Source organism: Rutidosis leptorrhynchoides, chromosome 4 (assembly GCF_046630445.1).
Source record: "Rutidosis leptorrhynchoides isolate AG116_Rl617_1_P2 chromosome 4, CSIRO_AGI_Rlap_v1, whole genome shotgun sequence".
In the NCBI taxonomy this organism is placed as follows: domain Eukaryota; kingdom Viridiplantae; phylum Streptophyta; class Magnoliopsida; order Asterales; family Asteraceae; genus Rutidosis; species Rutidosis leptorrhynchoides.
Window position 1 is genome coordinate 343,183,444 of NC_092336.1, and position 14,112 is coordinate 343,197,555.

Here is a 14,112-nt window from a genome sequence, read left to right on the forward strand (position 1 = left end):
TTCGTTGACGTTTTGCATGTTTCATCTCAGGTACATAGAGTTAGTGCTTCCGCTTTATTTGAAGTTATGTGCTGTTTGCCGCTAGAACTGGACGGCGTCCAGCATGATTTCTATTTTTATTTCAAGAACAAATATTCGTATTTAAACAGTTTTCTCTGATGTTTTGGGTTCATATACTATGGTCATTGATGTCAAATGTTTCCAGTTACATTTTCTTTAATAAATGACTTTGTTTTCATGGTTAATGCGAATACATTTTGGAAACGTCTCATATAGAGGGCGTGACTGCTAAACTGTGGGACCAGGAGTTAATATTCTGTTAGTGGATTCTGACGGGGTATTACAACATAATCGATCATTTTCATCATTTTAATAGACCACAAGAATTTCATTTCCAGTTCTCATAAATATACGTCCCATGCATAGAGACAAAATTATCATTCATATGGATTGAACACCTGGTAACCGACATTAACAAGATGCATTTAAGAATATCCCCTATCATTCCGGGATCCTCCTTCGGACATGATATAAATTTCGAAGTACTAAAGCATCCGGTACTTTGGATGGGGCTTGTTGGGCCCAATAGATATATCTTTAGGATTCACGTCAATTAGGGTGTTTGTTCCCTAATTCTTAGATTACCAGACTTAATAAAAAGGGGCATATTCGATTTCGATAATTCAACCATATAATGTAGTTTCGATTAATTGTGTCTATTTCGTAAAACATTTATAAAAATTGCGCATGTATTCTCAGCCTAAAAATATAAAGGGTAAAAAGGCAAATGAAACTCACTTTACCAATTATTCCGAATACCGTTAAAAAGAAACGATTTCTCAAATCATCGTGGGCCTCATAACAGAGACTCGTAATCATAATTCAATGTATCTGATAATTCAATCATATGATATTATCTTTTAATTCCGTCAATAACTATATTGAACAAATATCGAAACAACTCGTTTATGTAAAGTATTATATATCTAATACTTTGTTAATGTTTTTAATTAATAAGTATATATTATATATACATATCAGTATACACATAAATGTTCGTGAATCATCTAACATGGTCATAGGGTAATTGATTACATGAATATAGATTTCAAAACTTTCGAGACTCAACATTACAGATTTTGCTTATCGTGTCGGAAACATATAAAGATTAAAGTTTAAATTTGATCGGAAATTTCCGGGTCATCACAACGTATACTTAGGTTGCATTACTCGGCTATAAACTGTACAAGTTAATTGTTCACTTTTCAATCCGAGCGTATCTCAAAGGTGAGTCTACAGTCCCGCTTTTTACATGTTTTCAGGGATGAGAATACACGCTGTTATATTTACATTTTCAAATACTTTGTATTGACATGAGTACTACACATATGCATAATGAGTTTGTTCAAAAAGCCTCTAGCTTAAATACTTTTAATACCATCGGTGTAAGCACAATTTAGATGGACAGATCCGTTAGGTTGACAACCTCACCCGCTATAAAAACTGTGGTGCATTTACTTTGAACATTAAATACATTTGAACAAGTGTATAACATTTTAAGAGGTAAAGGCGGGTATAGTGGCTTCTATACTCGGGTCACTGCTAGTATTCAGGTGCTCGGTTTATGCAAACGATAGAATCTCGTGGTCAAGGAAACTAAACTATTTTTCTAACAACTGTTTTTCAGATACTGTTACATTACTTTAAACCTGTAGATTTACCAACATTATTTGTTGACATATTTTGGCGTGTTGTTATTCTCAGGTATTAATTGCTTCCGCTGTAGAATATTGCTGTTACGTAGAAGTCAAGCCAAGCACTGGGACCAGCGTTAACATTCCGTTAAAGGAAGTTTTGACGAGGTGTTACAATATGCACTAGACTGGATGTGTCATGCGCTCTTAGCCTGACAAGTAGATACCAAAATAACCCAGGAAACAGTCATTGGATTGCTGTCAAAAGTATATTGAAATACCTTAGGAGGACTAAGGATATGTTTCTAATATATGGGTCTGGTGAGGAGGAACTCGCCGTAAAAGGTTACGTAGACGCGAGTTTCCAAACTGATCGAGATGATTCTCGATCAAAAACCGGTTATGTCTTCATGTTAAATGGAGGTGCGGTCTCTTGGAAGAGTTCAAAATAGGATGTTGTTGCGTTATCCACTACAGAGTCAGAGTACATTGCCGCCTCATTGGCAGCTCAGGAAGCTACATGGATGAAGAAATTCATCGACGACTTAGGAGTTGTCCCTTCCATTCAGGACCCTCTTGAGATCTTTTGTGACAACGAGGGTGCGATTGCTCAAATCAAGGAACCTCGTGCTCACCAAAAGACCCATCACATTTAGCGGAGATTCAACTACATAAGGGATGAAGTTGAAAAGGGAAAGATATGTATTCGCAAAGTTCACACAGATCTTAATATAGCGAATCCACTCACGAAGCTCTTACATGGTGCAAAACATCAAGGGCATGTTAGTGCATTGGGCTTCGATATTCTAGTGATTAGTTGTGATCTGTTTTATGTATTGTAACGGAATGAAGCGGTTCAAACTCATTAATATAATTATGGTGTTAATTTATTAATCTTGAGTCATGTTCCTATTTTCCATATTTTATCCATGAATAAGCTATTATTCTAAATTCCGTAGTCGATCACATTTGTGGGAACAAGTGTGAGGTTTAGACTATTATGAACTTGGATTGGTATACATTCACAGGTTGAATGTGGGGCAAGGTTACAACCAAAGTTCATAGATATTAGTGAGATACAAATATTGGAAGACCCGCTCTCAAGATTTACTAAATGGAGCCTTTGTGGTTGATCACATGTAATCTTGAGTAAAGGCAAATATCATTGTATCCTCTGACCTGAGATACATATTGGGTTCGAATAATCACTAAGTATTATGCCTTGATTCTTTCCTTCGCTATTCTGAAATATGGTAGCTCATAAGGAATAGCTCAGGTATAACGCAAGGTATATATTTAAGATATATGTAGTCAAGATGGAATTTGTCCCTCTTATTTGTTGAGAGTCAGACGTCTAAAGCCTGATAAAGTTAGATCTAAAAGAGAGTGATCATTATGTGTCTCTTGGATTTAACATGACATCTAGGATGAAAGGATATAATGAAAAGATTCACCTAATCATATTCGAGATGGGAACTCGAAAGGGGTGATGTTATTGAATGACACAAAGTCATAACATGTTGGGGTTGATGGACGGTCGTTAGGTGGTATCATTTAATTTCTTATGTTTCTCGTGCAAGTAGGAGATTGAAAGTATTTCGTATGCCCGAGAGACATATTAAATTAACGTGGCTAATATGTTATGATCCAAGTCGGGTCATACCCAATAACAAGCTTACCGACACCTTATATGTATTTAATCATAATGACTGGATCGTTAAATGAATACGCAACACTTGGATTTTAGAAAATTGGGTTTCTAAAATATTATCACTTGAGTCAAGTTATTTGGATAATTTATATCTTATGGATTTAATTATTTATAGGTTTAAATAATTATGTTGTGTTATATTTTATAAATTGGTTTATAAACTACAAGTAACTTAACAAATGTATTATATTTTATAACAAGTTTTATTAATTACAATTTTGTTATAAAAATGGCGGTAGTGGCATTTTTGGGACTCCAAGACATCACCCCATGCTTGTTGTTTGTTACTTTTAACAACACAGTTTCATATGATGCATGCAAGTATCTTTTAACAAGCATTGACTCAAGAAATAGACTTAGAAGTAAAGCAACACTCTCTCCTTTTGTTTTTGAGCTGCTGGGCAAAATATTTCAAGGAGAAAGAGAGGTTCTTTTGCTTGGTATTCTAGTTCATTAAGTGTCAAAATCCTAACTAAATTAAAGGTGGTATTGGTGCACAAAAGGCTTGGGGTATTTTCACACTTGAGGCTTCAAGTTAGAGGCTTTCATTCATCATCTTCATCATCATTTTGCTCTTTTGAAAATAGCCCTCAAACACACTTGAGGAGGTATATATCTTACTTCCTTGTTCTTATATGTAAGCATATGTTTCAAGACTTGATAACAATATGGAATTCATTCAAAAAGGTTTAACATATAAACTTGTTTTTATAAACAATCATGCTTCCGCTTTCTTTAACTATCCCAAAATGGTTTTGAGATTATGTTGACATTAATAACTTGTTGTTATGTTGAATTCCATCATATATATATATATATATATATATATATATATATATATATATATATATATATATATATATATATTGTATTATTATTTAATAATACTTTAGATAAAATAAATATTTAATATTTAAAAAATAATTAATTTATTAGTTATTCATATTACGAAATGATTATGAATATAATTAAATATATTATGATTAATAATTCAGTTTTTTTTTAATACATATGATGTGAATTAATTAAAATTTAATTAATATATACTTATGATAAAAGTGTAATTAATGATTAATTAAATAAAATCTATGGTTAGAATTAATTATTTATTTCTTATGATATAATTTAATTATTTATAACTACTTAAGATATAATAACCTAATTAAAAGAACTCATGTTACTATTAATATTTAATTATTAATTAAAAATACTTATATTATAACTAATATTTCATCATTAATTAAATGCATATGTATTATATATTCATATCATTGAAACTTACTAAAAGTGAAATATTTCTAAAAATATAAACTTACTAAAAATAGAAAGTACGCGTGATACCTATTCAAATCTTTTGTCACTTAACTCCAAAGCCACTTCAAGCACTAGGACTATCATACTATGACCCGACCTAAGTTAGATATATTCTGACCAACTTTATTATTTAAGTTGGAGTCTAGATCACTCTTGATCTACTTTATTCGTGTACTTGTTAACTCTTCAGTGCATTCTAAGGTGAGTTATAGTCCCACCTTTTTCTACTGTTTTAAATCCTTTTGGGATGAGAATACATGCTTTTTGTTTTACATATTAGACACAAGTAATCAAAAATGATAAATTATTCATTTGTGAGTTGAACAAAAATATACCTTAGCTTGGTAACTTGTAGCTACGGGCTCTGTACCGTAGGCGCGAATCCTATTGATAGATCTATCGGGCCTGACCGCCCCATTCCTTCTTAGTCATGCTAGTTTTCAAGGGAATATATAGTAGATACATCTGTTCAGTGTATGGTCTATAAAAGGGTAGATAAACCGAGTTAAGTTGGGTTACCAGATGCTCATGAGATAAATGTAATAATGTTTTTAAGACGTTTCTCAACATTAAATGTTGTGGTCTAATTTTATACAGTTGTTATACTAAACCTATAATTTACTCAATATTTTTGTTGACTTTTACTCGCATGTTTTATTCTTAGGTATTTAGATATTGCTTTCGCTGTTTATAGAGGTCATGACCATGCTTTTGGGACCGATGATAACGGGCTGCGTCAATAGCGATTTTGACGGGTCGTTAAAGTTGGTATCAGAGCATTAGTCTTAGCGAACCAGAAATTGCATTAGTGTGTCTAACCGGTAGTTGTTAGGATGCATTAGTGAGTCTAGACTTTGACCGTACCTGTTTATTTTAAGTTTTGCTTATCATTTTTTGCCGGAAAATATATGCTTATCATTCTGAGTTTTGACACATCTTACTGCATTTATTGCGTATGTTGCGTATAGACTAATCTTATTTTATCATATTTATTACGTTAGATTTTTCCTGACACTTTTCCTTAATTCCCTCCGTAATATACGGAATCTTTTTGCCATATATACGCATTTGAGGAGACGAAGATATCATTCAGTATTCAACACCCATTTCATATCGAAAACCTTTATCCGATCGTATAATATGGATTTCTTAGTTAGTTCCTCGAGTTCCGGGAATGATTCCGAGATGGAGATCCACTTGAGCTCCGAAAGCAGTGTAACCGAAATGGATCAACCAATTAGTCATCATTTTTTCTGGATGAAATGGGGGGTGGGTTCGTAGTCAACTTCCACCCACCAAATTTTTCTCTTGGCGAAGAACTGAAGCACTTACCGGAGAACCAATCCGAAATACCATTTTAAACTGTATTCATCCCCTCGTCCTAACCGCCAATCATCCCGGAGTAATAGTCCCGCCAATCATCTTGTCGTCAAAATTAGTTGCTTTTGCTGAACTTAATGCCAGTCTTTGAAAATGCGTTGTTTTACCCTGTTGTGTACATAAGATAAACTGCAAACATATATGCATATTTTTGAAGTTTGGTATATTACCCCACATTCAAAAATTATTAAAATCTAATAATAAAAGTTAGAGAATTATAAAAACTCTTACAATATCAACATAAGTGCTAAATGTAGTAGCATTACAAAAATAAAATAAATAAAACTAAGTAGACTAGGGTTGTTACTAATACCAGTAGGGGTTCCATGCATAACCGTATGTGTTATAGAATGCTTCGGCTGGGTTATACGTAGGATACGGTGGTTGCATCTCTATAGACCAGGGAGGGAATACGGGCGTTGGAGTAGGAATATAGTTTCTACCTATATGTTGGCAATGAGCTATGATTTAATTTTGATGAACTTGCCAATCTTCAAATACTCTATGTCTAGCATTTTCATACTCTTGTGAAGCTATAAACCTTTGCATTTCTATCATTTCATTTCCCCCTCCCACATTACCTGGCTGTTGGTTTCTCTCAACCTGTGGATGTCTACCATTATATCATACTGCGGCGTTATTTCGCCTCTTCAAAACTTTAGCACCATGGTATACATTTAAACCAATTGTATCGTGGGGTTCTGGTTCTTCGATTAATAATCCCCCCCGACTTATATCCACATTGAGATACTCAGCAATTAATGTAATAAATATACCACCTCCTATTATGCTATGCGGTCTCATCCCCCTAACCATAGCTGATAAATAATAACCCACACAATAAGGTATACTTACTGTAGTGACCCGAACTTTTCCATGTTTAAATATATTAATTGAGATTGATATTTACATGATTAAATGTTTCCAATATGTTAAGCAATCAAACTTGTTAAGACTTGATTAATTAAAATATGTTTCATATAGACAATTGACCACCCAAGTTGACCGGTGATTCACGAACGTTAAAACTTGTAAAAACTATATGATGACATATATATGGATATATATATAGTTAACATGATACTATGATAAGTAAACATATCATTAAGTATATTAACAATGAACTACATATGTAAAAACAAGACTACTAACTTAATGATTTTTAAACGAGACATATATGTAACGATTATCGTTGTAAAGACATTTAATGTATATATATCATATTAAGAGATATTCATACATGATAATATTATGATAATATAATAATTTAAAATCTCATTTGATATTATAAACATTGGGTTAACAACATTTAACAAGATCGTTAACCTAAAGGTTTCAAAACAACACTTACATGTAACGACTAACGATGACTTAACGACTCAGTTAAAATGTATATACATGTAGTGTTTTAATATATATTTATACACTTTTGAAAGACTTCAATACACTTATCAAAATACTTCTACTTAACAAAAATGCTTACAATTACATCCTCGTTCAGTTTCATCAACAATTCTACTCGCATGCACCCGTATTCGTACTCGTACAATACACAGCTTTTAGATGTATGTACTATTGGTATATACACTCCAATGATCAGCTCTTAGCAGCCCATGTGAGTCACCTAACACATGTGGGAACCATCATTTGGCAACTAGCATGAAATATCTCATAAAATTACAAAAATATGAGTAATCATTCATGACTTATTTACATGAAAACAAAATTACATATCCTTTATATCTAATCCATACACCAACGACCAAAAACACCTACAAACACTTTCATTCTTCAATTTTCTTCATCTAATTGATCTCTCACAAGTTCTATCTTCAAGTTCTAAGTGTTCTTCATAAATTCCAAAAGTTCTAGTTTCATAAAATCAAGAATACTTTCAAGTTTGCTAGCTCACTTCCAATCATGTAAGGTGATCATCCAACCTCAAGAAATCTTTGTTTCTTACAGTAGGTTATCATTCTAATACAAGGTAATAATCATATTCAAACTTTGGTTCAATTTCTATAACTATAACAATCTTATTTCAAGTGATGATCTTACTTGAACTTGTTTCGTGTCATGATTCTGCTTCAAGAACTTCGAGCCATCCAAGGATCCATTGAAGCTAGATCCATTTTTCTCTTTTCCAGTAGGTTTATCCATGGAACTTAAGGTAGTAATGATGTTCATAACATCATTCGATTCATACATATAAAGCTATCTTATTCAAAGGTTTAAACTTGTAATCACTAGAACATAGTTTAGTTAATTCTAAACTTATTCGCAAACAAAAGTTAATCCTTCTAACTTGACTTTTAAAATCAACTAAACACATGTTCTATATCTATATGATATGCTAACTTAATGATTTAAAACCTGGAAACACGAAAAACACCGTAAAACCGGATTTACGCCGTCGTAGTAACACCGCGGGCTGTTTTGGGTTAGTTAATTAAAAACTATGATAAACTTTGATTTAAAAGTTGTTATTCTGAGAAAATTATTTTTATTATGAACATGAAACTATATCCAAAAATTATGGTTAAACTCAAAGTGGAAGTATGTTTTCTAAAATGGTCATCTAGACGTCGTTCTTTCGACTGAAATGACTACCTTTACAAAAACGACTTGTAACTTATTTTTCCGACTATAAACCTATACTTTTTCTGTTTAGATTCATAAAATAGAGTTCAATATGAAACCATAGCAATTTGATTCACTCAAAACGGATTTAAAATGAAGAAGTTATGGGTAAAACAAGATTGGATAATTTTTCTCATTTTAGCTACGTGAAAATTTGTAACAAATCTATTCCAACCATAACTTAATCAACTTGTATTGTATATTATGTAATCTTGAGATACCATAGACACGTATACAATGTTTCGACCTATCATGTCGACACATCTATATATATTTCGGAACAACCATAGACACTCTATATGTGAATGTTGGAGTTAGCTATACAGGGTTGAGGTTGATTCAAAAATATATATAGTTTGAGTTGTGATCAATACTGAGATACGTATACACTGGGTCGTGGATTGATTCAAGATAATATTTATCGATTTATTTCTGTACATCTAACCGTGGACAACTAGTTGTAGGTTACTAACGAGGACAGCTGACTTAATAAACTTAAAACATCAAAATATATTAAAAGTGTTGTAAATATATTTTGAACATACTTTGATATATATGTATATATTGTTATAGGTTCGTGAATCCACCAGTGGCCAAGTCTTACTTCCCGACGAAGTAAAAATCTGTGAAAGTGAGTTATAGTCCCACTTTTAAAATCTAATATTTTTGGGATGAGAATACATGCAGGTTTTATAAATGATTTACAAAATAGACACAAGTACGTGAAACTACATTCTATGGTTGAATTATTGAAATCGAATATGCCCCTTTTTATTAAGTCTGGTAATCTAAGAATTAGGGAACAGACACCCTAATTGACGCGAATCCTAAAGATAGATCTATTGGGCCTAACAAACCCCATCCAAAGTACAAGATGCTTTAGTACTTCGAAATTTATATCTTATCCGAAGGGTGTCCCGGAATGATGGGGATATTCTTATATATGCATCTTGTTAATGTCGGTTACCAGGTGTTCACCATATGAATGATTTTTATCTCTATGTATGGGATGTGTATTGAAATATGAAATCTTGTGGTCTATTGTTACGATTTGATATATATAGGTTAAACCTATAACTCACCAACATTTTTGTTGACGTTTAAAGCATGTTTATTCTCAGGTGAATATTAAGAGCTTCCGCTGTTGCATACTAAAATAAGGACAAGATTTGGAGTCCATGTTTGTATGATATTGTGTATAAACTGCATTCAAGAAACTGATTTCGATGTAACATATTTGTATTGTAAACCATTATGTAATGGTCGTGTGTAAACAGGATATTTTAGATTATCATTATTTGATAATCTACGTAAAGCTTTTTAAACCTTTATTTATGAAATAAAGGTTATGGTTTGTTTTAAAAATGAATGCAGTCTTTGAAAAACGTCTCATATAGAGGTCAAAACCTCGCAACGAAATCAATTAATATGGAACGTTTTTAATCAATAAGAACGGGACATTTCAGTTGGTATCCGAGCGTTGGTCTTAGAGAACCAGAATTTTGCATTAGTGTGTCTTATCGAGTTTGTTAGGATGCATTAGTGAGGCTGGACTTCGACCGTGTTTACTTGAAAAATAATTGCTTAACAAATTTTGTTGGAAACTATATATTTTTAACATGTGAATATTATGTGATATATTAATCTCTTAACGCGTTTGATATTATGTGATAGATGTCTACCTCTAGAACAAGTTCCATTGATTCACCTAATAATAATGAAGAGTCAAATGTAAATTGGAATGATTCGTGGACTGATTCACAAGTTCCCGAAGAGGAACCGGAAGAAGAGTCGGAACCGGAAGAAGAATCGGAACCGGAAGAAGAATCGGAACCGGATGAAGAAATAGAACCGGTGGGGGAAATAATAAAACGGTTAAGTAAAAGAAAATCCTCAAACAACCGACCAAGGTTAATTATGGTCAATGGTGTTTCCGCCAAGGAAGCAAAATATTGGGAGGATTACCAATTCTCCGATGAATCGGATTCCGACGAGAATTCCGATGATGTTATAGAAATTACCCCAACTGAATTTAAAAAGGTAAAAGAAAATAATAAGGGAAAGGGCATAAAAATAGAGAAATCTAATTCCAACCCCGATGAACTTTATATGTATCGTCGACCCTCGAAGTCCTTAAGTTGTAACAATGACCCGGGAACCTCTAAACCACCAGGTTTTTCTAAACCAATGTGGACAACGACGGCTCGTATTAGGGGAACATCATATATCCCTAGAAACTTGGCAAAACGAACCAAAACTGGAGAAGAAGAAACAAGCGAGTCGGAATAAGATAGTTGTATTCGTGTGGTGTAATATATGTAATATAGTGTGCTTATGCTTTATGATATATGTAAAAATTGCTTGTATTAATAAGTATATTTTTTTTATGAATCTAACTCTTGTCTATTTTACAGTATAAAAACACAAAATGGATAGACAACCCAATATTTTAAGAGACCTACCCGGAGACATGATTGATGAAATCTTGTCTAGAGTCGGTCAGAATTCTTTGGCACAACTATTTAAGGCGAGATCAGTTTGTAAGACATTTGAAGAACGTTCCAAGAATGTCTTGGTTTATAAGAGACTTTCGTTTGAAAGATGGGGGATATCACATTGGGAAACCCATAAGTTACGATGTGTTTACTTTGACGCATATATTGCGGGGAACCCAAATGCTATTTTACGCAATGGGTTAAGAAATTATTTTGACTCAATATATCCGAATATTGGACTTCGTGATTTAGAAAAAGCGGCTAACATGCAACATAAAGAAGCATGTTATGCTTACGGATTAGTAATGTTCGCTTCTCACCAAAGTGAGAACAAGAACATCGGGCTACAACTATTAAACAAAACGTTCCCACAAGTGACGGAGTCAGTAATTGGGGTAAGAAATGAGGTTTTTAGATTGTTACGGGACTGTTGGACATTCCGTAACCCTCGTCCCTTTGACGACGTTACAACACGATGTCTTATCAATGACCATAACAGTTATGTTCCACAAGACCAAGGATGGGAAGTAATCCTAGTAAAACCAGAATGCATGACTTGTTTCTAGACTTATGAATTATGTGTCTTTATTGCCTTTGCTGAACGACTTGTGTACTAGCTAGAATTATTTTCACAACCATCTTGTATCAAATTTATTGTGTGCTATATTTCATGCTATATGTAAAATAAGCGGTATTGTAAGTTTGTAAAATATTGTGTAAAAGTTTGAACGCGAAATATTATTATAACCAGTTTTTCATATAGAATCGTAGTAGTTGAATTGTATATTAGCTACTAAGTATGAACTTAACGGGTAGGTACTACCCGAATTTAAACTTATAAAACGCTAATATGAAGAAAAATCTTTTATAAATGAGTTCATATTATGCTACGAAATACTATTAACTACTCTTAATATTCTGTATGATTAACTTATTCCATTTAACTATTTTGAAGGAAATGGCACCGACTACTCGACACACCGTGAATATGAATGAAGAGGAATTCCGTACTTTTCTAGCTTCAAACATAGCCGCAGTACAGGCTGCGCTACATACCAACAATAACCTTGGATCTAGCAGTACAGGAAATCGTGTAGAATGCACCTACAAAGAATTCACTGCCCGCAAACCTTTGGAATTTGATGGAACCGAAGGACCGATCGGATTGAAACGGTGGACCGAGAAGGTCGAATCGGTGTTTGCCATAAGTAAGTGTACTGAAGAGGACAAAGTAAAGTACGCTACGCATACCTTCACAGGTTCTGCGTTAACATGGTGGAATACCTATCTAGAGCAAGTGGGACAAGACGATGCGTACGCACTACCGTGGTCAGCATTCAAGCACTTGATGAACGAGAAGTACCGTCCCAGAACCGAGGTCAATAAGCTCAAGACAGAACTTAGAGGGTTACGAACCCAAGGATTTGATATTACCACGTACGAAAGACGATTCACAGAATTGTGCCTATTGTGTCCGGGAGCATTCGAAGATGAGGAAGAGAAGATCGACGCGTTTGTGAAAGGATTACCGGAAAGAATCCAAGAAGATATAAGTTCACACGAGCCCGCCTCCATACAACAGGCATGTAGAATGGCTCACAAACTCGTGAACCAGATTGAAGAAAGAATTAAAGAACAGACTGCTGAAGAGGCCAATGTGAAGCAAGTCAAAAGAAAGTGGGAGGAAAACGGTGATAAGAATCACCAATACAACAACAACAGCAATTACAACAATAATCGCAACAATTATCCCAACAATCGCAACATCAATCGCAACTACAACAAACGGCCCAACAAAAACAACAATAATAACAACAGCGACTACAACAATCATCCCAACAACAATAATAACCGCAACAACAACAACAATCAGAAGCAGCTATGCCAAAGGTGTGAAAAGAATCACTCGGGGTTCTGCACCAAATTTTGCAACAAGTGTAAAAGAAATGGTCATAGCGCGGCAAAGTGTGAGGTCTACGGACCAGGGGTTAATAGAACGAAAGGAACAAATGGTGTCGGAACGAGTAATGGCGGAGCAAGTAGTGTCGGAGCAAGTTATGCCAATGTAGTTTGTTATAAATGTGGAAAACAGGGCCACATTATTAGAAATTGCCCGAACCAGGAGAACACGAATGGACAAGGCCGTGGAAGAGTTTTCAATATTAATGCGGCAGAGGCACAGGAAGACCCGGAGCTTGTTACGGGTACGTTTCTTATTGACAATAAATCTGCTTACGTTTTATTTGATTTGGGTGCGGATAGAAGCTATATGAGTAGAGATTTTTGTGCTAAATTAAGTTGTCCATTGACGCCTTTGGATAGTAAATTTTTACTCGAATTAGCAAATGGTAAATTAATTTCAGCAGATAATATATGTCGGAATCGAGAAATTAAACTGGTTAGCGAAACATTTAAGATTGATTTGATACCAGTAGAGTTAGGGAGTTTTGATGTGATAATCGGTATGGACTGGTTGAAAGAAGTGAAAGCGGAGGTTGTTTGTTACAAAAATGCAATTCGCATTATACGAGAAAAAGGAAAACCCTTAATGGTGTACGGAGAAAAGGGCAACACGAAGCTACATCTTATTAGTAATTTGAAGGCACAAAAACTAATAAGAAAAGGTTGCTATGCTGTTCTAGCACATGTCGAGAAAGTACAAACTGAAGAAAAGAGCATCAATGATGTTCCCGTCGCAAAAGAATTTCCCGATGTATTTTCGAAAGAATTACCGGGATTACCCCCACATCGATCCGTTGAATTTCAAATAGATCTTGTACCAGGAGCTGCACCAAAAGCTCGTGCTCCTTACAGACTCGCACCCAGTGAGATTAAAGAACTGCAAAGCCAATTACAAGAACTTTTAGAGCGTGGTTTC